This window comes from Ochlerotatus camptorhynchus, unplaced genomic scaffold (genome assembly GCF_037179485.1).
Source record: "Ochlerotatus camptorhynchus isolate MF236.1 unplaced genomic scaffold, CSIRO-AGI_Acam_v1.1 ptg000784l, whole genome shotgun sequence".
Classification (NCBI taxonomy): domain Eukaryota; kingdom Metazoa; phylum Arthropoda; class Insecta; order Diptera; family Culicidae; genus Ochlerotatus; species Ochlerotatus camptorhynchus.
Genome location: NW_027041249.1, coordinates 41241 through 66423, shown reverse-complemented (window position 1 = coordinate 66423; position 25183 = coordinate 41241). Strand labels below are relative to the sequence as shown.

General features: G+C 38.0%; 1 long non-coding RNA gene across 2 annotated transcripts in view; it reads left to right on the top strand.

Moving 5' to 3' along the window:
- The window catches only part of LOC135715024 (uncharacterized), a 49527-nt gene extending 24829 nt beyond the window's left edge, over positions 1–24698 (top strand). Inside the window, exon 3 of one of the 2 annotated variants that reach the window (XR_010518920.1) lies at positions 24380–24698. This is a non-coding gene — a long non-coding RNA (uncharacterized LOC135715024). The remainder of the gene's footprint in view (positions 1–24379) is intronic. The other variant, XR_010518921.1, reaches the window with a different exon arrangement.
- Positions 24699–25183: the final 485 nt, after the last annotated feature.

Below are 25183 nucleotides of genomic sequence, written 5' to 3'. Positions count from 1 at the left end.
CTGATCGATCTTCTGAACATGTTATTGCAAGCAACTGATTTTGGCAATCTCTGAATATGCTCACAGTTTTCTATAAGTTTCTGGGATATTCTCTGCATTTGTAATTTGCACTTTCCAATTAAACTTTCTCATCTTACCTCTTATACCTTCATGACGTATCAATGAAGCCATAGCTAGTTTCGTTGAGCTTGCTTCCAACCACTATTTATTCCGGATTTTTTCTTTGAACTCTAGAAGCGTTCTGGACTTATCTTCAAGATTATCTTTAGTTCCTTTCAAGATCTTGTGGAATTTAATTTAGGTTTCAATCGTGCCTAGTAACATTGCATTTTCTACGGAAAACTTTCCCGGCTACCCCTTTCCGACCAGACTGGTTGATTCGCGTGTGTTTGCAATAAAATTTTATGTAAACGTGCGTCTCGTCGCCTGCCGTTTCTATTCTTTTTGTTTCTCTTTTTTTCAGTAAGCTGCCATGTAAACCTAGGTTCGTTGTTCGAATTGTTGGGGCACCATTCTTGTTTAATTAACTGTATGCGATATAGGATCTTTTTCGTGCGGATTTGTATGTAGTGCATAATGGTGGTGACAGACAGATGTAGGATTATTATGATGACGAAATTTGAACCACCGAATCCAGTTCGATTGAGCCCGAAAAAAACGGACATCAATATTCACATTACATACTCGGACAGCCATTAGTGAATGAACGAGGACGACGACACAGAGAGACCAGGCCAAGCGGCGAAGATGAGGAGCTGATTGTGGATTCACGTTTGGTTTGAGTTTCATCGCGAGAGACTCAAGTGCGGGTATTGATTGGATGGTGGTGAGATCGTTCCTAAATTCTGCTACAACTTTGAAATGTATCCGTATGATGTGCTACATGATGTGAGTCGGTAATCAATCAGGTTTCCTTATTAGTGGTCGTGTATCAATTTGCCGCGGTTGTCTTATTTGATATTCTATTGCGTTGCCTTGTCAGATTTGGAAGCTCATTTATATGAACAATGGAAGGATGTCTAATTGGCTTGTAGTTGCAGTTTTTATGAGGACTACACGTTGGCATTATCTAAATCTTGTGGTATACTCTGCTTCGTTTGGATATGTCGTTTTTAGATTAAGCGTGCTCTGAGTCCAAAATGTGTTGCGATGGTTTTACAAATTATACTTAACCTAAAAATATTTTTTAAGCACCCTATTAGTACACTTGGCGTATATTGGTCATAAAAACTTCTATACGATTGTTTCAGTTATAAACAAGTTGCTGCAACTTTTCGTGACGAAAGTGTGCTACTTGGGGTAATGTATTCATAGGAACAAGATCTCAGAATACTCCAATGCTGATGTTTGGATCAAATTGGGACCTAGGTGAATACGTCATATGCCTGATTCATTGGCTTTGACAATTTGCTCATAAACGCCTTACTTTGGCGGACATTTAAATTCTAATTCAATGAATTTTATGAATTGTTTGAAGAATTTTCAAATGAGCCAAATAGAAAAAAAAAACAATTTAATGTTTGAACCAACCTTCTCCTATTTGCATGGAACTATTGTTTGTTTTGAGCTCACATTTGTGCTAAAATGAGGACATTTTGAATCTTGCAATTTATTTCAAAACGGCGGATTCGACATTTTTTTAATAAATAGTAGGATAAAAGCGTCATTTCTAATCGGAATGACGTCTGGGAGGTTGTAGGGAAGAAAATCTTTCTAGAAAAAATGTACACGGTAATATCTAATATTTTCATAATTCTATCCAAAAGTTGCTGTTCAAAATTTTTTGTAAATTTTTAAATGTCCGAAGTTTTTAATATTTTACAAGCTTTTTTTTTAATCAAAAATATTGAACAAGGACATTTTGTGTTGTATAAGTTTTAACACTTTCTTGTTTTTTTTTTTAAAAATAACTAAAAAAAAGGTACCGTGCATATTTTTTCAAAAAATAATTATATTTTTTCCCGACAAGTTTGACTCACCCATCTTTTCGATTTGAAGTGACGATTCCGTGCAACAATTTATTGTAAAATGTCAAATACGCCGTTTTGAAAAAAATGCAGATGCAAAATTACCAAATTGTAGCATAAATGTTAACTAACTATTATGCAAATCGGAAAAGGTCGAGTCTGATCGATTCGTCGTTTGGCGTGGAACTGCTCAAATGTATTCTGAAACGAAGAAATAGTGATCTTGAATTGAGCTTCAAACGAAAACCTCTAAATAATTTCTGGTAAGAATTCCCCGTAAATTTCCACATGAAGTTCAGCATGGATTTCTACAGCATTCGCTACTAAAATTGTAAACAAAATTCCTAGTGAATTATCTTCTCTTTGTTTAATCTTGGAATGAATTACAAGGAATTTTTCAAACAATTTCATAGAATTTCAAAGATTAGTACAAATTCTCAGGTTTCCATCCAAAGGAATTCAGGAAGAAATTGCAAATTGAGTCTAACTACGGATGAATGCTACAAGAAATTTTGAATTTCGTTGTGAATTCTTTGTGAATTTTTCTGAAGGATTTCCTGTTGAATTACTGAAAAATCTATATAAGGCCCAGAAGTACCAAATGAAAATGCGGATATATTATTTGTGAATTTCGAAAATTGTACGTGTTACTTTCGCACGAAAATGTCCAAAACAGTTCCAAGAGGATTCTGGAAATATGAAATGTAGATGAATTGTGGAAGGAAATCGTAGTGAACTACCAATGAATATAATAAAAACTTAGTGTATTCAGGTAGTAATTCCAAGTATGTTTCGTGGATTCAGATAGTAATTCGTAGATTATTTCACAACGAGGGAAATCGACAAGATATTCCAAGAGGATTTGCGGAGTGTTATTTCACTACAAATTCCAAGTGCGCCAATGCAAATTTGGTAAGAAGTTCCAGGTGAATTACAGAAAGAAATCTATATGAATTCCTGAAGGAGTACCTAGTGAAGCTGAGGAGAAATTAAATTAATTTCGGAAGTAATTACTAGCTCAATTCGAGATAAATTCCTATGGCATTAGGGAAAGAATTTTAAAAACAATTCTAGAAGAAATACCAGAGGGAATTGCTGGTAATTCTACGGAAAGAATTTCACGTAAATTTGTTAAATATTGACTTGTAAATTCCTCAAGAAATTTCATGGTAATTCTAAAACCCCTATATTTCCGAAAGAATTCTTAAATTTAAACTGTGATGAAAAATCGATGCGGCATTCCAATTGAATTCCGTACTTCGCAGTTTCTAACGGAATTGTATGTGATTCATGGAATGAAATCCAAGTCAATTTAGGGTAAAATTTCGAATGAATTCAGGAGGAAATCCTTTGTAAGTTCAGGTAGGAATTTTAAGTAAATCCTGAACTCTAGACGAACAATTCAAGATGTCGTATCTGCTTCGATAGATTCTCTTTATCGACTACCTCTTTCGTTAATAACTCAGCTGCAAAAATATTCCCTGTTGTATTTGATTTTCTGTATGCAGGTTGAGAATCTCGTTTATCAATCTATCTGGCAAAAATAGCGAGAAATCTGTTTGCCGTGGTTATCAAAAGAGATAGACGATTAAGAGAATCAATCAAAGCGGATAGAACCTTTTGAAATGTTCATCGAGAATTCCATCATAATGATGATGGTCCCACCTCTTACCCCTACAAAGGTTTGAGCTGGACGATTTATCTTTAAGATCCAAGTATATTTGGAGAATTTAACAACCACGAGAGGAAAGTCAAGTGAATATTGAATGAAAATTTAAGTGAATTCAAGTGAATTGGAGCAGAAATTTCGAGAGTATTACAGAAGGATTTCCTAGTGACCTTCGAGAGAGATCTTCGAACGAATTGTTCAATGCATTCTAATGGCATTGTGATAAGTATTCCAAGTAAAGTTTGTATGGATATTGCGGATATTAAAAAAAAATCAGTCCGGCGACTACCGTAGAGCTCTGCCGCAGCTCTCAAAGCCATACCGTCAGTATGAAAATGAGCTGAATACTGCAAAAAACCAATCATAATGTGCAACAGTATTCGGATAAACTCAAATCTAGTGCGTGAAATTATTCGCCTATGAGTTTGGACTTACGAAATTCAGCTGCGCAAAAATAACCGATGAGTTTTTCAGTTAAAAAAATGCGTTACTTTATATTTTGATGTTACTCATTGTTCTAAGTGTTGCTTCTAACCTATTTGTTGAAAACTAACAAAACATTCATGTGCATGCCATCAATTGATGTTTGACCATTTTTAGATGGAATGATTTTTTGGAATTTAGAGTGTGAGATTTGTTTGCAAATTCGTATGTGATTTTATTCGCTCAGGAGTGCTCATAAATGTGATTTGATTTTCCTAACACTGGTGCAATGACAAACTTGAAGTATTTTTACTGGCGATTCCTTACTATAGCAGTGGTTGATTTCAGGACTACAAACGATTTCCAAATGAATGAACAATTAAATTCGAACTCCAAAAGAATTTCGTAATAAATTCCAAGTTAATTCGGAGATAAATAAGAAATTGATTGCGCATGGAATTCCACTTGATACTTCGATAGGAAGTCCAGGTATATTTTGAAAGCAACTGCAAGGGATTTTTGATAGGATCTTCAAGTGAATTGCGGAGAAAATTCCGGGTAAACAACGGAGTTAATTTCAACTGAATTACAGACGAAACTCTTTGCAAATCCCGCAGGGGCTTTTAGTTAATTCCAAGATTATGTACGCGTGAATTCCTTTAGGATTCGCTTGAAAATTTCACGTGGATTTCCATATTGATTCCGTTAGAGAATGTTTCTTTAAAGTGCACGGGAAACTGCGTGGAATTCAAATTAAACTTTAGAAGGCATTCGCATAGATTTCGAGAAGAAATGCCAAAATACTTAAAGGACGTAGCATATTTTTGAGCAATTTTAGACCACCCTCCTCCCGTATCGTAGCGTATTTTCCAATACCTAGTACTTCACAAATTGCAGAAAAAAATCAATTGGTTACAGGATGAATTTAGACCGCCTTCTCCCCCTGCATTGGTACTGGATTCGGTAGCATTGGTACACAGTACGGAATAAATCAAGGAGGTTCTCTTGAAATTCTATTCTGTTGAGGTGCGGTAACTGGCGTGGATTTGGCATCCTTGATCAAATGTCGGGGCGTGAATTTTGCGAACACAAAATCGGGATTTCTGTTACAACCCTGCCCTTGTGTTTCTCTAACCTACGGTGTTGACTGTTTGAAGCTGCCTAAAAATCGATCGATTTGTGGTTTCAATTCCTATCTGAAAATGTTATCCCGGTTTGAAATGCTCACGCTCTGTACACGACCGCAAACATTTGCCATTTACCTACCACACAAAGGAGAACTTTCCAGTAAATATCCGTGGGAGTAACATGTCGAGCAGGAAATTTTTGAATTCCTGTTGGCTTCTCCTCATTCAGGCCCTTCAGGTCAACTTTACAATTGAGTGGCTGCAATCGTTTCATGTATGCGAAGGCGTTGAAATTGAAGCAATTTATTGTTCCTCGAAATATGAGCATTTGAGACCTCTTATGTCACAAGTACACTGCTCTAGGTACTGTTGCTGCTGCTGATAGATTGGTCATAAAACTGGTGCGATCGGTTGTTGAATTGCTGTCGGAGAAAATTAAAGCACATGCTGTAATTTCAGGATGACATATTTGAAATTCGCCCACCCATGATAAAATCATTATTTTGCATGAGTTTAGATAGTGGGCGAATTTGCAATTTCAACGGCAAACGGATTCGATTGAACGTGGATTACGATTTGAATTAATTTGTATAAATAATCATTTTGTTGTTGATTTGGAGCAAATATCTGTGCCGAAAATAAACAATTTGAATCATTTGAGACGACTGTGGTTGACAACATTGCCAGCCGCTGCTCTAGAAACGTAACTAGGTAGCGTTCATTTATGTTTAGAAATTACCCACAACCATCATCCATCGCTCGTCGTCTGCAAACACAATCGACCAGTAAAGACAACACCGGGCTCTACTGTTTTTTTTTCTCACTTTTTGCTCTGGGAAAATCTAATGAATCCCGGTGATTTATTTGTTTAGTCTGACCGTCGGCTGGTGGCCGAGATAGCTGTGTCACAGACACCAAGTCTCGCACAAAACTGGCACACGCATAGTTAGGGTTGATGCGTAAATATCCTTTGTTATGAATGTGATCGTTTTCTGTAAGTCTTAGGCAAGAAAAATTGTTTGACCCTGAAAACAGTTTTAAAAGCAGATCGTTTGACTTCGAAAAGTAAAAAAAAAAACATTATTTTAGAAAGGGGGTGAAAACGAGAACAATTTCGCCCCTTTCGCTTATTTTTTCTAGTTGGCACAAGAAATTGTGCATTGTGTGCACACCATCAAACTACTCTCCGTTTGTGAATTAAAATCTAACACCCTAAGGCCGTATACATAAATAAGTAATCCACAATCACGCAAAAGGAAGTCACGTCATGTAGAAGAAAAAGAAGAAAAATCAAAACGCCTGCACTCTGAATGAACTGAACGAGTTTATTGTTGTCTTTGCTAAATACCTACTTGCTACTTTTGACTGCCGCACAATCGGCTTTGCATACAAATCAACCGACCAACCGACTGGTAGGTGGTATCGTTCGAAACGTTTAAATAAAAGAAGAATTATTTCAGTGATTCATTCAGTGAATTGCGATTGCAGAGCTTTGAATGAGTCATTTTGGCACTGTCATCCGCTATATCGCTGTCAATAGCATAGGCAGCATTTTTTATCACCGGTAATCGTTATCGATGGAGCAAAAAACTTTCAATTTACAAATGCTGCTGATTAAATTTCTAAGAAATTCGATAATAAATCGTACATGCATTTTATTACACGCATCCGTAGTATTTTTATCAATTAATGAGGCGACAGTTTTTCTATCAAAACAATAAATTCCTTTATCGAGGGCGGCCAGCGAACCGGGATTTTTTAAAGTAACCGGGAAACACCTGGGTGTTCGAAAGGAGAACTGGGAAAAATTAATAAACCTTTTTATATAGTCACTTACTTTATAGGTTATGTTTTTATTTTATTATGTACAAGTCGTTTGTCCCCCACCTCTTCAAAAATTACAAAATATTGCAGGGTAATTATTGGTTCTTGCTCGGGATGTCTTGCCAAACCCTCGCGGAAGCTCCTTAAAATTCTTATAAATGCCTTTAGGAAGTCTATTGAAACTATCTTCAAACTTGGATGAAATTCCGCCAAAAAAAATTTTAAGCTATTTTGAGAATTAGATTACCATAGAATTATTATCCATATTTCCATGCACACTTACCTTACCAATCAGGCTAAGACCTTGTTGTCCTGTGCTGTCCGAAGAAGTCGTCTCCACTCTACTCGATCCATGGCCACACATCGCCAGCCTCGTAGTCTGCGAAGGGTCCGCAGGTCGCCTTCTACTTGGTCGATCCATCTTGCCCGCTGCGCGCTTCTTCTTCTTGTTCCTGTTGGGTCGCTTTCTAGAACCATTTTCACTGGGTCGTCGTGCGGTATTCTTACGACGTGCCCAGCCCACCGTAGTCGCCCAATTTTTGCAATGTGAGCAATGGATGGTTCACCCAGCAGCTGCTGCAATTCGTGGTTCATTCGCCTCCTCCACATTCCATCATCCATCTGCACTCCATCGTTGGTCCTCCACGTGCATAGTCCAGGTTTCGTGGCCGTAGAAGACCACCGGTCTAATCAGCGTCTTGTAGACTAGACACAACTTCGTGCGGCGGCGAATTTTGGTTCGACCGGAGCGTCCTCCTGAGTCCAAAGTAGGCACGAATCCCTGCCATAATGCGCCTTTGAATTTCTCTGCTGGTATCATTTTCGGCGGTCACCAGTGAGCTCAAATACACGAACCCATCGACCACCTAACATTGTCTTCCCTAGAAAATCTTCCTTTCATGTATTTTGTCTTTGATGCGTTGATGGCAAGTCCAATCCGCCTAGCTTCAGCCTTCAGTCTGATGTACGTTTCAGCCATCGTCTCGAATTTCCGTGCCATGATGTCGATGTCATCGGCGAAGCCAAGAAGCTGGATGGACTTTTTGAAGATCGTGCCACTCGTGTCTATCCCTGCCCTTCTGATCACACTTTCTAACGTGATGTTGAATAGCAGACACGAAAGTCCATCACCTTGCCGTAACCCCCTTCGAGATTCAAAGCGACGCAAGAGTGTCCCCGATACTCGAACAACGCACATCACTCGATCCATCGTCGCCTTGACCAATCGTGTCAATTTATCCGGAAATCCGTACTCGTGCATAATCTGCCATAGCTGATCTCGATCGATTGTGTCGTATGCGGATTTGAAATCGATGAACAAATGATGTGTGGACACTAGACTGATGCAAAATTTGAAATTTTTGCTCCACAGTGTTCAAACGGTTTCAAATCGGGTCCTGATTAGCCTCCGAAAGTTTAAACTCATTTGATAAGAAACTGACTTGGCACAAACCATTTGAAGTTTATATGGAAATTACTATGGGAAAACAAAACTATTTGTTTATTGTCTTCTAGCCTTTTTACATATTGTACTGTTAACAAATTCTATTGCTATTCTTATGGGAATTTTTATCAGCTACAACTTTGCAGAAAATCGTTTTTCAGCCAAACGTCAAATTAAATAGTTATTAATTGTTTAAGAGATTTATAATCTTAGCTGAGAAAATTTTCAACAAGCGCAGTTATCATTGTCTAAAGTAGAGTGAACTGGTGAATTTTGAGATAGATATGAGCCGAAATGACGGTTTCTCCATAGTAATTCTCATATAAACTTCAAATGGTTTGTGCCAAGTCTATTTCTCACTAAATGAGTTCAAATTTTGGGAGGCTAATCAGGGCCCAATTTGGAACCGTTTGAGCACTGTGGAGCGGAAATTTAAAAATTTGCATTAGTCTAGTGGACACGTTGTAATCGCGGCATTTCTGCAGAACCTGCCGAATCGCAAAAATTTGGTTCGTGGTAGCGCGGGCTCCCATGAATCCCGCCTGGTATTGCCCCACGAAGTATCTTGCAAATGGTGACAGGCGGCGGTATATAATTTGGGAGAGTACCTTGTAGGCGGCGCTCAACAGGTTGATCGCGCGGTAGTTGCAGCAATCCAACTTGTCGCCCTTTTTGTAGATTGGACATACGACACCTTCCATCCACTCCTCCCAAATCTTGGCAATTACCCAATGCAGCGCTCTAGCCAGTGCTTCACCACCGTATTTTAATAGCTCACTTGGTAGTTGATCTACACTAGTTGCTTTGTTGTTCTTCAACCGACCGATCTCCTCCAACTTCTTGAAGATCAGGGGTCGGTAGCCTGTCGTCTTCTGCGCGTCCTCCAAGGTCTGTTGCTGTGTCACCTTCGTTTTCTGCTGCATCACCGTTGAGGTGCTCGTTATAGTACTGCTTACACCTCTCAATAACCTCACACTCGTTCATGAGAAGGTTACCGTCAAAGTCCTTGCACATATCGACTTGCGGCACGTAGCCTTTGCGCGAACTATTTAGCTTCTCATAGAACTTCCGTGTGTCGTTTACGCGGTACAGATTGTCCATCGCCTCGCGATCTCGGTCTTCCTGCTGACGCTTCTTCCTTCGGAATACCGAGTTTTGTCTGTTCCGCGCTTGTCTCTCCTTCAAGGTTGCAAATACTCATTTCAGCTAAAACAATGTTTTTTTTTTTAAATTATGAAATAATTAGATGCTATGATCATATTTTGAATTGGGAGGATACAAGAAGTGGTTGCAAAGAATATGTTTGACATATTAAACCTGTTTATTTCACTTCATGAGAGTCACAATAAGCAATTTTTCACACACTCATTCACTCACTCACTCACTCACTCAGCGATCAGCAAATCGCTGATTGTGACTCATAGAAAGCAAAATTTACAAGTTTGATGTTTCAAACGCATACTTTGTAACCTCTTCTTGTAAGTTACAAGTAAAACATGCCATCATACCATCTTTTGGTTTTATTATTCCGAAAAACTTCTAGACCAACAATTGAAATAGGCGGAACAACCAAACGTAAACAATGGCTTTAAACACAACATTCTCGAGAATCCGCAGCTACCACAACATTTGTGCCTTTGAAGTTTCACGCTAAGGCTTCCTTAGAGTATCACTTTAAGGATGTTGACATCCAAAGTTAATTCAGTAGCTTATCATAGCTTCACCCTTAAAAAATTGGTTTATTCATAACTTGGTGTTGATTTGGTTGAAGCAGAACGAAAAAAATCCATCTCCGTGGAAAAGATGTTCGGTAAATTGCATTAACTCACGTCCCACCACAACTGAGGTTAACATCTTGAATCATGATGCTATTGCTCAACCTTCTAGGAACACAAACCGTCGATGTAGCTGTGACTCATAGTATTTGGTACGAAAAACAGCTCAGAGTATTTTACATCGTTGATGGATAAATTCCTCGACGTACTTTACTGGTTTAATAAAATAGGAGAGAAGCGTCTCACCTCGGTTGATTGGATGGGTAGCACTTCCTGGAAGTTGAATGCTAACGGTGAACTGAATCGCTAGGACATCTATTCCACCAGCAGATCTATTTCGTCATCTATTCTCAAAACCATAGAAAATCACTCTTTATCGCCTTCAAAGCATGATCTAAACAGTCGTTAAACCGAAGGCATTCCTCGAATTTGCAAGTCCATTCAGCATCAGGCGCTGTGCACGCGCACGAATTTGCGTTTTGTTGTGCAACCTCCTCCTCCTTCTTCTTCTAATCCGCTGTCCAGTCAAGTGCAGGACCTTAGTGTCAATGCCATTTCCTGTTTAGTCAAAATCTCGATGATATGTGCGTTCGTGCATTGCACCAACCTTCACCTCTGAAACACTGTTTATCCAATAACAACTGCACAGTGCAGAATAAAAAGGCAAACAAACAAATTCACTCCCACACAGCACAAGATTTGCTCCGTCCGGTAAAGTAATCACAAGCACACACAAGGTACCGTGCAGGCAGTTATTATTCCTGACGTACGCATCGAAAGCTCTGACCGCACGATCGACTGCACTGCTGACGAAAATTAAAAAGAAAAACAGAAACCAAACAATCCAGTTGTGCTGCAAATTTCGTTCCAAGAAGTTGAACATCAACATCTGTATTTTAACGGTGGACGAATATGTTGTTGCGTAATAGCACATAGCCATCTACATCAAATTCAAATAAATCCGTTTGATGGCAGGAACGTGTGCTGCAACCTCGATATTTGATGTTTGTTTACGTGGGAAATCAAATGCTTGTAACGTTTTAGAACTTTCACGTTAAGAACAAAACCGTTTTTCTATATAGAAATTCAAAACACACAATTCGAAAAAGTTAATATTTGCATGTCCGTGCAGGGATTCTCTTGATAATTTTCAAACCAGCCTTAAAGAGTACATCAGAGGAAAAGAATTTCAACCATTTCTCTAGAGAGCGAGAGAGATAAAGATCAAGGCAAGGCAAATGCCAAGAACCAACACGAGCAGACCGGTTGACTGTCGTGCAAAAAAAACGGAAGAAAAGATGAGTGCCATAAAAAGGTTGAATTTGTTTACCGACAGTAAACAGTGGCTCTCCTGTTTCTGCTGTTGTTGTGTTTGTTATTCCCCATCTATTTCGTTCATCATCATGCCTAACATAATTAAAAAGTTGCTTCCTTGAACAAAAGTGGTCATATGGCGTATCTTTTGCTCGGTTGACCTTTCATATTGCGTTTGATAAGTGATAGCAGTTAATTGGATTGACCAGTAGTGGGTATTCTAACATGTTATTCTTTACACGAAGAGCAATACAAGAACTCATCATAGACTTCTTGCCAATCACGAATACTATAATTGACCCGTGGTTGTGTCGTCAGTTCTTGAATGATGTGAAACGCAGTGATAATCTCTGCTCTGTCAAATACGAACATTCGGTTCAGTTAAACTCTAAACCCAAATGACTCAAGTCTCAGTTGAATTCAATTGGTTTGAAAAGTTGAGCCTGTTGCAACTTTTTTCAATTCAAGTGAGTTGATCAAGTCAGTTGAATGGCATGGTTTACACGTTCAATTCGCGTTCAAGTCAGTTGAATTCAACTGACTTGATCAATTGACTTGCCCTGTCTAAACCCAGCTTAAAGCTAAAAGCTTAAAGCTGAAAGGCTAAAGTCACTTTTTCACAACCAAAATAGAGTAAAATTGAAAAATATCACAAAATGCTTAAATTGCCACTAAGGAAGTCTACAGTAGTTGTGACAAAATATGCATATCTGTTAAAAAATGAACAATGCACCGCAAAAATTCAAGGAACTTTAAAACATCAAGTAAAATACTGGAAAATGCCTTCAATTGCGATTAGAAATCAGGGAAAATATACCTCCCTTCCCCGAATATAAATTCTAAACCTTGGAAACTTTTCAAGGGTATTTTTCCGTGCTAGATTTTCAGAAGTCTTTGAAGAATTACTAAGAACTTTATAAAAAATACAAATGAAATGTTAGAAGAATTTTGTAGGCATTCTAGGGATTACACCGAGATAGTTCAGAGATGAATACCAAAGTACGAAATACGAAAGTCTCTTGTAAAATTAAGTGCTCAGAGGGCCTCCACTTATATATCTTCAGCCATGATTATTGTTTAAGTGATTAGAGATGTAACCTTCAGCTCTGAAACAATTTTGGAAATAATTCCATTGTAATTGAGACAAGAGCTCCATGTAGATTTTAACGAGAGAAGAATTCCATGATGATTGGATGAGGATTCTGGGCAAAATTCTAATAAAAATTTAAAATTAGTTCTGTTTTTTTAAAGAAAGCTCTGATGAGTTTGCCATGGAACTCCCGTGTACTCTACAGATGGTCTCTGCGGATAGTTCTAATTCTGGGATGATTTCCCAGAGAACTCTAATGAGTTCGAAATAAATTCCGAGAAGATTTTTGATGGTGAAAATCTCAAATGGATTGTGAGAAGAGTTTCAAAGGTATTCTGAGATTAATTTTTGTTTCGATAATTCGGAGGAAATAGCATGGGAATTCGAGGAGACTACGAATTAGATTTCCATTAGAATTCAGGGGAAAGTTCGAAGATTATTCTAAGCATTAGAAAATTATGACATTTCTGACAAGAGTGTTTTAAAACCTCCAGTGAGTTTGATGAGTTTTAGCAAGCATGTTATTATATCGCATCAGCACTACCAGCCCTGTATTTAAGAAAAAATATAAATTATTGGTATTATTTTCATTAAAAATATAAATATTGATTATGTTATAAAATTCGATAAAAAAAACCATAAACACATTTTTTTTTTTATTTTACCATCTTACACTCTCAACCTTAGGACATAATTTTACCATTCCTCACATTCAAATAAAAGTGGTTTTAACTTAAGTTTTTATGAGAAAAATAAATAAATTTTCATAATACCCTGTATGGATCTTTGGAGATTTACTTTTGGAATGTTCATAAGAATTCCCTTGGACAGGGTGACCAGTGATCTGGCAAATCGATAAAACCGGTAAAAATCCAGGATTTTGAAGTTGAATTTAGGTCGCTCTAAGGCTCGTCCAACCTTTCTAAACATGTTTTTTTAATGATTGTATCTATATTCGACATACATTTTTCAAGTTGTATGTTGTTTATCTCTTAATCATTCTGGCCAGAAAATTGGGATAATGCCGGCACCGATGGTGTAGTGGTATGCGTGACTGCTTTCTCACCCCAATGGGTCTGGGTTAAATTCCAGCCGAGGTCGGTGGGATTTTTCGGAGGCATAAAAATCTCTGGCCATGTCTTCCTTCCGAAGGGAAGTACAGCCTTTGGTCCCGGTCCATGTATGTTAAATGGGTGCGATATCCTCAGCAGGTGTGGAAGCTGCCTTCCTGCACATTCGATTGCCGTCAATGGATGGCAATCGATGTCCGTCGATGATTGGCACTAGATTGCGGAACAGAGACCAACGTTAAATAAAGGAATGAATGAAAAAAACTGGACTAGAGGTTAGGTTAGGTTATCTTTATTAGTGAGACTTTCAGCCAGAGGCTGGTTCATCTCTTTGGGCTAGAATATTCTCATTGTTGAGGTTCAGAATCCTCATCAGGCCTGCTCTAAGGCCATTGAGCCTCTTACATCACAACAAACCACTGTCGACCAACGACCGTTCAAGCCCAGACACATTCAAATGAAATGACATCCCTAAATGCTTTCAAAACTAGATCTAGTATACGTGATACAGTAAACTCCCCCTAACTTGATATTGAAGGGATCATCGAGGTAGGGAGGATATCGAACTACGAAGATAAATTTTAGAAATGTGTACGGGAAAATTAGTTAGGCTGTAGCCTGAATTTCCTTCGAGTTTGCAAGAATATTGGCTTAGGGAAGAATCGAGTTAGGAAGCGTTCATCACTGGCAATTTTCTACCAAAAGAAAACAAAGAGCAAATGCTGCAAATCTCACTTTTATATAGTTAGCCTGGGATTGACTCTAATATATTCAGCTCAGTAAGCGAAACCGGTTGCTACTAGACCACCGGGCTTCTTACATCACAAAATAGCACTTCGACCGGCCAAGACCCACAGTAGATTCAACTATGTTTTCGAATCCCGCTTCTATTATGCAATATGACATCTCATAGAATCATTGATATAAAAATTTATTTAAATCGTGTCATAGTGTAGCATATGCGACCGTAGAAATTGAAGCAACTGAATCGAGGTCAACCAGAAACAGATCCTGGACCGTGAAATTGTTTGGAAAACTTGAAGTGAAATCTGAGGATTCCTTTCATGTTAGTTCTGTTGAACTCCATATGAAACGTAAGGAGAATTCCTTGGTAGTTCTGAGTGGGAATCCTGACTAGGATGCAAAGGCAATTACCAACAGCACTCTGAAGGGGATTCCAAGCTAATTTCAAAGAGAATTCCAAAAAAGTTCTGTTTAAGGGATTTGTAAGGAGAACTCCAGGGTACTTGTGAGTAGAATTTCAAGAGAAAAAGGAGAATCCAAAGGAAATTTTGGATAGAATTCAATGAACATTTTGAGAATGATTCCAAAGGGATTCTAAAAAGTAATCCAAAGGAATTCTAAGGAAAGTTTCAAGGAAATTTCCAACAAAGTTTTGACGTTAATTTCAAAGGAATGCTTAGAAGAGTTTCAAAGCTATTCCTGAAAAAAAAAATCTAAGAGAAATCAAAGACGAATTCCTGAAGATTTCTGAGGTGCATTGATCGCTCCTTAGAGAATTTTGAGTTGAATTCCGATGATAATTCCATGGGAATTTCAGCAGATACTTAGTGAATACTGAGGAGAGTTTAATTCAGGATAATTATTTCGGAATTCCTAGGAAATAAAGAGAACCTAATTAAGATGTTAAGGGAACTGTAGAGTAAATCATAGAGCGTTTTGATACCAGAAAATTCTAATTCTATAGAAATTCTTGTGAAAATCCTCAAGAAATCCTGTGAATAAAGCCAAAATGATGCAAACATAGATTTTTTTTCGAAACCACAGTGGAAAACTTTAGGTAAAAGATATAAAAATCATGAGACTTTGAATTATATATTTGATACCTCATGCTTCGAAAAAGTTCTCTTGATTCTAAATTTAGACAAATCAAATCAGCAGTTTTTTTTTTTCTCAACATTCAGGTCTTATCAATATTCCGGGCTAGGAAAACTTTCCAAGATTCTGGACCATGAGAAGCTTTCAAGATGCAAAACTAACATAAATACTCGAATAGCATATTTTTAACGTATTTTAAATAAAGGATTCATGAACCTTAATTCGTGGAAAAACCTGAAAAACTTCGGAAATTTTATTTATTTAGCATAATGAGTAGACACCCTGAATATTCTTAGTAAGTTCAGAAAAGAATTTTAAGAGAATTCCTACCCAATTCCAAAATAAAAATAAAAATATTCAGAGGATAGTTACAAGGGCATATTCAGAAGAGATAGTTCTGAGCAGAGTTTCAAGATAATTCTGAGGTGAATTTCATTGAAAATCTCAAGACAATTCAAGTACATTTTTTTTAATATTTATGGAAGGAAGCTTCAGTAAAATCATTAAATATTCCATGAATTTTAGGAGTGTTCTACAATGAGGTTCTAGACTGTTATAAAAAAATTGCAAGTAACTCCCAGAGAGAATCTCAATTTATTTTAGTGGAATCCTGAAAAGACTTGTTTTGAGTTTTGAGAACATTCCAAAGAAAGCCTGTAAAGCATTCTGAGTGAATTTTAATGGTAGTTAAAACATAGACAAATAAGACTTCGAACGCTGAAACAAATTCAGATAACTGTCTTAGTAATCGCTTCGGCTTAATCGCATTCGGATTTTAACTTATACTAATTGTATTTAGCACAACCTGGAAAATAGTTTAAATTTCGGTGAAAAAACAACAGGAAATTGCTGGTCTCCATGTGATCGATGTCAGTCCTTAGCATTCATTTGATCTAGAAATTTTCTTACAATCGTGTTCAAATTAAGTACTTTAAATTTATGAATCTAGAAAAAATGTGGATGATTTTCAAAATATGGAAATTTTCTGGTCCAGGGAATATCACGGATTTTCATTTTAGTCATTAGACAGCCTGATAATTTCAAGTCGAACAATACATAAGGCCCTAAGTAATATTGATCGAATCTCTTAGTATAATATGTCTGCAGGAAGCTTGGCTGTAGCAATCTAATTTAATTATATAGACAGTTTAGGGGAGGCGGGGGTTAGTTTGTTTAAAGATCACTTGATTTTATAAAAATATGGACATTTATCTACGTAGAGAAAAAGGACTGAAATCACGAAAATCTTCAAAAGTTTATGAACAGCCCCTGATTGAATAACTACATTTCAAACTTGTCATTCCACCTTCGTCACGCAAAATAACATCACCATCGGCCCGAAAAGACAATCCCAAATCTATTAGTAATGTTAATTGGAATGATTGAGTTGTTGTTTGCGAGAAATCGACGATGGTGGTGAAAAAAGTCAACTGAGGATAATAGAGTCCGACCAGTATTCAATTATCAGCTACTAACCACTTAGCGCTAAATTTGGTCCGTATGAACAATGAACATTTATCTCATTCAGAGTTTCGGTTACACACCCACAACACCCAAAACCATAACCAGTTTCCGATCAGACAGCTGTGCCTACAATAGAGGGCTGATTTTGCGGCTTTTTCATGGTCGTGAACTTCAATCATTAATCACCGGAAATTGTTATCCAAGGTCAATTCAGGCCACTTCTCCCCATCGTAACCCGTTCCTCGTCTTCTACAACCGCGCGGTGTGGTGCACACGCTTTGTGATTCGTGATAAATGACCGAGCAAGAGCTATTATTCCTCGCTTACGACGATGCCTCAATTTTTTTTTTCGCCGGTATCTGTATCACAAAACGTGACGTAAGAGTCTCGTAAGGACCGAAATATTAACCCATTTAGGCATAGGACATGCTGACGAATACCTAGATGGTTATAAATAAAAAGAGAAATATGCAAACTGGTCGTGATACATGGCGCATGATTTTCAAGAAAACGCAAACCGTCTGGACGTGCTGCATGATGTGAATGCTTCATGATTTCGCTGTTAGATCTGTTCATAATCTTTACCAGTTGCGGGGTCTATTTTTACGAGAGTGCGTGCCCAAGGTACAATGCTACTAAAGTTTGACTAATTCAGCCTGCCACGTGACGGTGCATGACGACGACGAAGACACATGCAAACTATATTTTTCGCGATTTATGTTATTTACGTATTACCATCAACTCATCATGTGGAATGTTGGTTCGATGAATCATCGCCAGCATCTCGATGACGACGCTACCGAAACAGTAATGCATTCGTAAGCGAGTCTTATTTTTTTCAACATTGGCTTTCGTCTGAAAAGAAAAGAATCTCAATAAATTAAACATTGCAATCACTTGATTAATGCTCCAGTCTCTCCTACACCTTATATTGAAACGCCAACTTCTTTCTCCCCAGATTCACTCACTCTCTTTTCCATTGCTAGTGCTCTGTATGATCGGAACAATGTACACCGCTTTCTGTATAATTGCAGCGATTTTGTCTTTTGGCGTGTATGTATTTGAACAGTTTGGATTTTGCAGGGTGGAAAATCAATAAATAAACCACCTTCGCAAGTTTCGCACAAAATCCACTAAAGCTGTGGCAAGCAGCCACGCCGGGGGCGGTGGCGGTGGAGGCGGAGGAGGCGATAGTGAAAGCTCCATCAGCCGATGTGCAATCGACAGCAACTCGAACAGTCAGTGGAAATCCACTGCTGCATGGTCCATTATGCAGGAGAAACGTTTCTTGCTGTCCTGCTGCCAAAATGACTACTTCGGTAAATAGTTTAATTACATTCTGGTGGCATTGCTATGGTTTTCCTTTTTGTTCACATGTACGAAAACAGTTTTAGGATGAACGGTGTTAATAAGTAGACAGCGCTTTAAATGCCATAAGTGCCCAATAAAGAACATAAGCCGTTGGATAGCAGCCAAAACTCATTTACACAGTGTAACATTTGCTCTCAACAATGTGAAATTGTGGCATGAACAATTCTGAAGAGAATAAATAATCTTCACACATACAATATATATTATGCATACTTAATCTACTAGCATGATCCTATTATGAACTGGTCTCGGATTGAACAGCTAATTCGGATTCCCTCACTTTATCTTGACTTTATTTGAATATACTGAGAACCAGTAAAGTCGCCGTAACCTCAATCTACATGACGTGCACCAGCCCTCAAAACGTTAAAAAATCTCAAAATATTACTTGCAATGGATAAATATCAATAAAACTAGAAGATTATGTACATTTTACAATCGATTTCAAGATATCTAGATATCACGTTTTTAAAGTTGGTGTACAGGTAAAAAGTGACGTACGCGACGCCTCTACTGAGAACTTAACTCCCTATGCATACACTAAAAACTATCTCAGAGAGTGGGCTACTTTCACTCAGTTGTGAGTCACTTTTACTCATTTCTAAAAGCGTAAGTCACTCACCGGATGAGTGATGAGTAAAAGTGACCGCTTGTGTAAAAGATCGTGGGTGGTTCCCAAGCTCCACCAAAACAAAACAATTACTATGGTCGCATCGCATGCTTAAGCGAATCCTGACCCATATCCTACACAACTATTCATCTATGGGGACGTCGGTGAGTCGCTGGCCTTTTGTTAAGTAGATGTTACATCAACAATATCCTTCCTTTCCCCGTAACGGAGAAGATGGGCGTGACCGCTTTTCCTATTCTGAATTATGATTGGAGAGCTATTCATTCCCAAATAATTTTCCTTCGGCAATTAGAATAAGAAAGTTAAAGTAGATACATGACAGTTTCCAGTATGCAACCTACGAATTACTCCGTTACAAAAGCAACGCAACGCAGAAATTGATATTTATACATTCACTCCACAGAGGATCACTTCCAGATGGTCAACATGCTGGACTGGCGGATTAATCATTATTATTAGCTGACTCAGAATTTTGGGATGACTGCAAAACGTATATAATGATCAAACATTGTAAAAATCACTGATACCTATATTTTTGAATATATCAAGCGAACCATTTATTTGAATTATACAGTTATGCTATTGAAGGTAAAGTAACTGCAAAAATTTCACTTGGTCATTGAATACTTTCGTTTTTTGCTGAATATTATAAATTATTAATTGAACCATACACATAAAACAAAAATATATTGCCATAGAATTGGGGAAATTTCTCTAATGTTGGCCTATGGATCTAATATTAGGCTAAAAAGCTGTTATTTATCATTTTTTATCTAGATGAACGCATCATTGGGACGGTACTAATGGATATTTTTGGTCACTATTTAAAATTTAGTCGATTGCTAAATTTATATATGGGCCCAAATTAGGGGAATTTAGGCCGACATTACATCCATTTCCCCTAGTAAAACATTGTTAACGAATGCTTCCTTTGGTTAGTTGTTATTATGCCCAAAATATTCTGCGAGATAAAAAAATCTATTTCTAGTTACGTAAAGAATAGCCTTTGTATGCCTCAGGGACAACCTGTATTAGAGCTTCTTTTATTTATTATGTATATCGCATTTTACGATGTTACGATATATGTTTGCCGATGATAAAATACAATGGATAGTTAAAAATATGAAAAATGTCACTTCTCGTCTATTGTAAAATGTTCTTATTTACTGTATGCTGTAGTACGGATTATGATTGGATTTTATTTATCGTTGGGAATTCTTTAAAATATTTGGCGATGATGCCATTCACATTTGTGTCGCTGTAAAATGTTTCAAAACTTTCGAGGGAATTTCTATCTAAATAAATCTTTTTACAAACCAGGGTTCAAAAGTATTCATTAAATTATCATAGCTCACTCATTTATAGAGGTTAGCGACGGGGTCATCATCATCATTTATTTCTATCAAGGGCACACATTCTTTGACTTATTTATTATTTCATTTAATGGTGTTTCAGTCTTATATTTCTATTTGTATTGTTATTGATTGTTCCGGACTGAAGGTAAAGTGTATAGTATTCTCAGGTTATCTGTCTATATAACATTAAAAAATGAATAAGATGACATTACCTAGACCGAATATTATATCCTAACTTTAAACGAAGGCAACTTATCAAGAAAAACAGCATCTCTTAAGCTATCTACGGGGATTAAAAAATACCTCAATGTCAGGATAATCTATCAACGAACCAAATGATAACGCATTGTCAGTAACGGCAAGTAGGATGATAAAATGCTCTTGCGATTTTTCAAGAAAAACTTCCTCTACCAATGTAGCTTGATCGGAACGGGGGAAGCAACAACATATTATTGTTTTCAAGCTTCTTCACAACATACGCAGGAGATGATACATGGGAATGTACGTATTCTCGACAGTCTTAGCAGCGTCCGAGCATCCATTAGGATTTTCTCAGGGTCACGCTCACATTTGACGTGTTTGGTTAAATTTATTAGCTACTCTATCCATTCCAATCGACAAAATTATTCAAAACTGTTTGAAAACGATTCTAAAACACTCCAAACTTCTCAGGTGAGTGTGACTCTCTTTTTCTACACAGTTCGAAAAAGTAGTGTAAGTTTCTGTTCAGTATGATGCACATATATGGAGCGTCACATATGATGTAAGTTTACATTATATATCATGTAAAGTTCTGAGACATTTCATGCAATGTAGCAAATATTGTATACAAAAGCAAATTACTAAAATAAAAAAAAGAACATTTTTCGTTTATTTTTCCCAGAAAGACATCAATTGTCTGTACAACTTGTACAGATGTCATTTCGATCAGCGTCATACAGTATTAAAACGCCATTTTGAAAAAAATAGGTTCGAGTCAAAATGGAATTCTAGCACAAACTTATTACCCCTAGCGAAAAATCAGGCAAAGTGTCATGGAATTCGGAGAGGATAAATTTTGATCGATTCGTTAGTTGACGTGGATTTGCTCTATATAAGAAAAAAAAAACTTGTCATTTCGCAGTAAATCACGATTAGCATTATAAAGGATTACATTGTTAGAATATCAATTCAGCTTATCGTTTACCAAACCGAATCTTGCTGCAAACCCAACCCTTTTATCCAACATCCCAGTCCAGCCGGCAGTCTGTTTCCAATTTTTTTCGACATAACTACTTTACCTCGCTAATACACTCTACATTTTTCGGTCTCCAATTTTCTTGCATTGGACCGCAGCTAGGTATATCGCATCCTCGGTTCATGCGGTCTCTACTAATATCCTATGATTTGGGTGTAAGTGCGTATGAAAAATTTACTTTTTCCAAAAATCTCATCGGGACTACCTCTAAACAAAATTTCCAAAATTTTCCGTTAAACAAAAGTTCGTTTGTAGCACCCTTACCTATCATTTGGGGGTGAGCCGGCAGGTTTCCTGACAATGTGCAAATTTGGGCCACCCTAACCTCCATTTACGTTCTCAAATTTCGGTTGATCGGCTTCTGATGACATCAAGCATTCAAGATTGAGTTGGGTGGCCACGTGCCACGAATTATATACCGCAGCCGTAGATATCGGTTGAGGAAGACCTGCAGCTTTTGAATGTTCTCCGATGATCTCGCTGGCGTATAACAACGCAGATCTCACGTTTGAATTGAAAATTCGCATTTTGGTGCGTTGACTTATCTGGTACGATCTCCATACATTTCGTAAACTCGCAGAAGCAGCCCTAGCCTTCTTGGTTCGTGCACCCATGTCGCTCTTGGTCCCGCCGTTTGACGCTATTTGGCTGCCAAGATATTGGAAACTTTCGATTTTCTCCACTGCTTGCCCCGCTACCGTAAAGTTGGAAGGGTTGTCCGTGTTGACGTTGATGGTGAGACCCGCCGCAGAGTAGCGTTCGGTTGAGTCGTTGAGCTTACTCTGCATATCATTTTTTTTTTATTAATTAATTTATTTGTACAGGCTCAATCGAATAAACTTTACAGAGCCGAGTTATCATTTGCATTATACATGTTAAATCTAGAGTTAAAGGAATTGAACCGATTACTCGCGGTCGTCTCGAGGTTAGTGGAGATTTACAATTTTTTGGATGGGGAAAGTACTCTGCATATCAGAACGCCATTGTGCTGATAAAGCAACATCATCAGCCAAACCGAAGTCGTTGGGCTGCTCCAAAGTGACAAGCTGCGCCAAAACTAGAAATTCACGCAGGCCTAAAAGTGCATAACTCTAACGATTCATCGTTGCCGTTAGTTTCGTACGAACTGATCTACACTTATCATCTGACAGTGCCATTGGATCTTGAATCACCGCAACCCTGTCATCAACCTGTTCAACCTGTCACAACAACACACCACCCTGAAGACCCTGACAAATATGCCATCCATTCGTCAAAACATTTACGACTCTGTCCTGACACTCGGTGCAACTGAGCTATCTACCTTTTCTCACATCTGTGGGGATTCAACACCAGCAGTGATTTATTTGAACCTAACTAGGCTGCGTCGCTTCGTCGTTGTTATAAACGATCAGCAGCGAGAAAACATATATAAGTACGTACTTCTATATCATTAAATAAACATTAAGTAGACTTGCAGTCAGGGCGAGCTTCGGTGACCCAAGGTAATTGAATTCTCGCGCGACGCCCTCCAGACGCGTGTGGGCAAACGATTAGATGCGTCAACTGCAGCTGGAATTCTCCGAATCGTTTTTCTGTGAAGTTCAGTTTCAGGTTCAGAAATCTACGCGCACGCCTAATCTGGTTCGAAGAGCAAAGGCACGCGCGTTCCCTCGTTTGTAGTAGCATGTGAGATCACGCGATGTATCGTTTCAATTGTAATTAGTAATTATCAAATACCGACCACGAGAGGAGGGCACCTCGAGCGTAAATCATTTCGAACGTGCTACAAATTGACATGTGAAAACAATTAGGTTTGGTTTTTGGACACTGCCCCACCATCGATAGGTAGTTCGCTTCCTCCAGCTACTTATCTTTTCACTTTCGCGATGTTCACACGGGTGAGAAAGTGCCGACGGGGCTTATCTTTGGATCTTTTGGCGCAAAAATTACGATACAGGAATGCGCATTCCGAAAAGATAGCGGTTATCGAAAGTTTTGACAAATAGTCAATGACGTTCCGCATTAGTTCCGGATATTGTTTGAATCTGAAGTACATCGTCCTAGACCGTATCCCAAAATGTGAACCCATTGCACAACTTACGATCATAGATAGCCGCAATAACAACCAAATAAACAAATAAACGCCTAATAAAAGAAAATCCGATAAACTCTATAACGAGCAATGGCACTATAACTAGCTCCAATACAACTCCAATAAACACGCATATTCATATATTATGGGTATCACGCGCGGGCGCAGATTCCTCACGACAATCAGCGCCGATTGTTTTTTTCTTTTCTTTTGCCTCTCCTTCCCGAACGCCAATTTTGCTTTATCTTTCGTTGTTTCCATTATACGATCGCATTTTTGCAATTTAGAAATTCTTCACTTTTTCCGCCGATGATGCGATGATTTACTTGTGTTTGTGAACGGCTTGCTATTTTGGTATTTTCCGACGTGACGATGATATGGTCTGCGTATCTTTTCATCTTCCAATTATTGGTCCGGCGATTTTCTTTTCCATTCGTTGGAGATTTCGACCGAACCGCTCTATAATCATTACGCTTTTTAATAATGCTAACCAGACAACAACAATCATAACTGAAAATCGCTTAAATCTACACAAGGAACTCGGCAGGAATATTTTTTGGTATCAGACTAATTGCATCTCGAAGGGAACTGGACCTGGTTAAAAACTAATGCTGCACTAAACTCGACTTTCATTCGTCTGTCTACGCCCACCCACCTCCATTTACAGCACATTTCTAATTTGGTGTGTCGTCTTTCCTCTTGCAGATACTAATTAAAATATCCTCGACACTCGGGCCGAGGTCGACCGGACTGATTTCCACACAGTAGCTGCTATTCTGCCATGCCGGGTAGCCGTTCCAGTAATAACGATACCGAGCACAATAAGTCCCCTAGAGAGAGCGGCGAGGATTCAGAGGATGAAAGTGAAATTCTAGAGGAAAGCCCGTGCGGAAGATGGCTCAAACGGAAAGAAGAGGTAGGTTGCGCATCTAGTTGGAATCTTGCGATCGTTTACTTTGAAAAGGCTAGCATAGAAGTAGATTATTTATGTGTGTTTCATGATGACCTACGTGTATTAAAGTCCGTGTTAGGGAACGAATAACGATTGATGACAGGACTCACAGTTCGAAAAAAATAGTGCGAATTTCTGTTCGGGGCCAATGTTTTGCTTAAACTTTCACTACACTTACACTACATACGGATTAGAGGTGGTGATTATTATCAAAAATTACTAAAAAAAAAGCAAAATATTGGCAACAATTTTTGTTAGGATATCCTAGAACAAGGGTGGCCACTGAATCGGAAGAACCGGGAATTAACCGGAACTTTGATTGGATCCTTAAATTTTATATTATCTAAAAATATTAGCAATGTCCCAGATTCTGGCATTTTGCATACTTTTGTTAATTTAGAACCTTAAAATCTTTTATTGTCACAGAATCTAGAAAATTTCTCCATTTCTGGGATATTTAATACACGTCCATAGAGGGTGTTTGATCTTACGTACTGTTACACTTTTTTGCCGCATAATCTTGAACAGGTCTCTAAAGGCCCACGCACATTAGATCC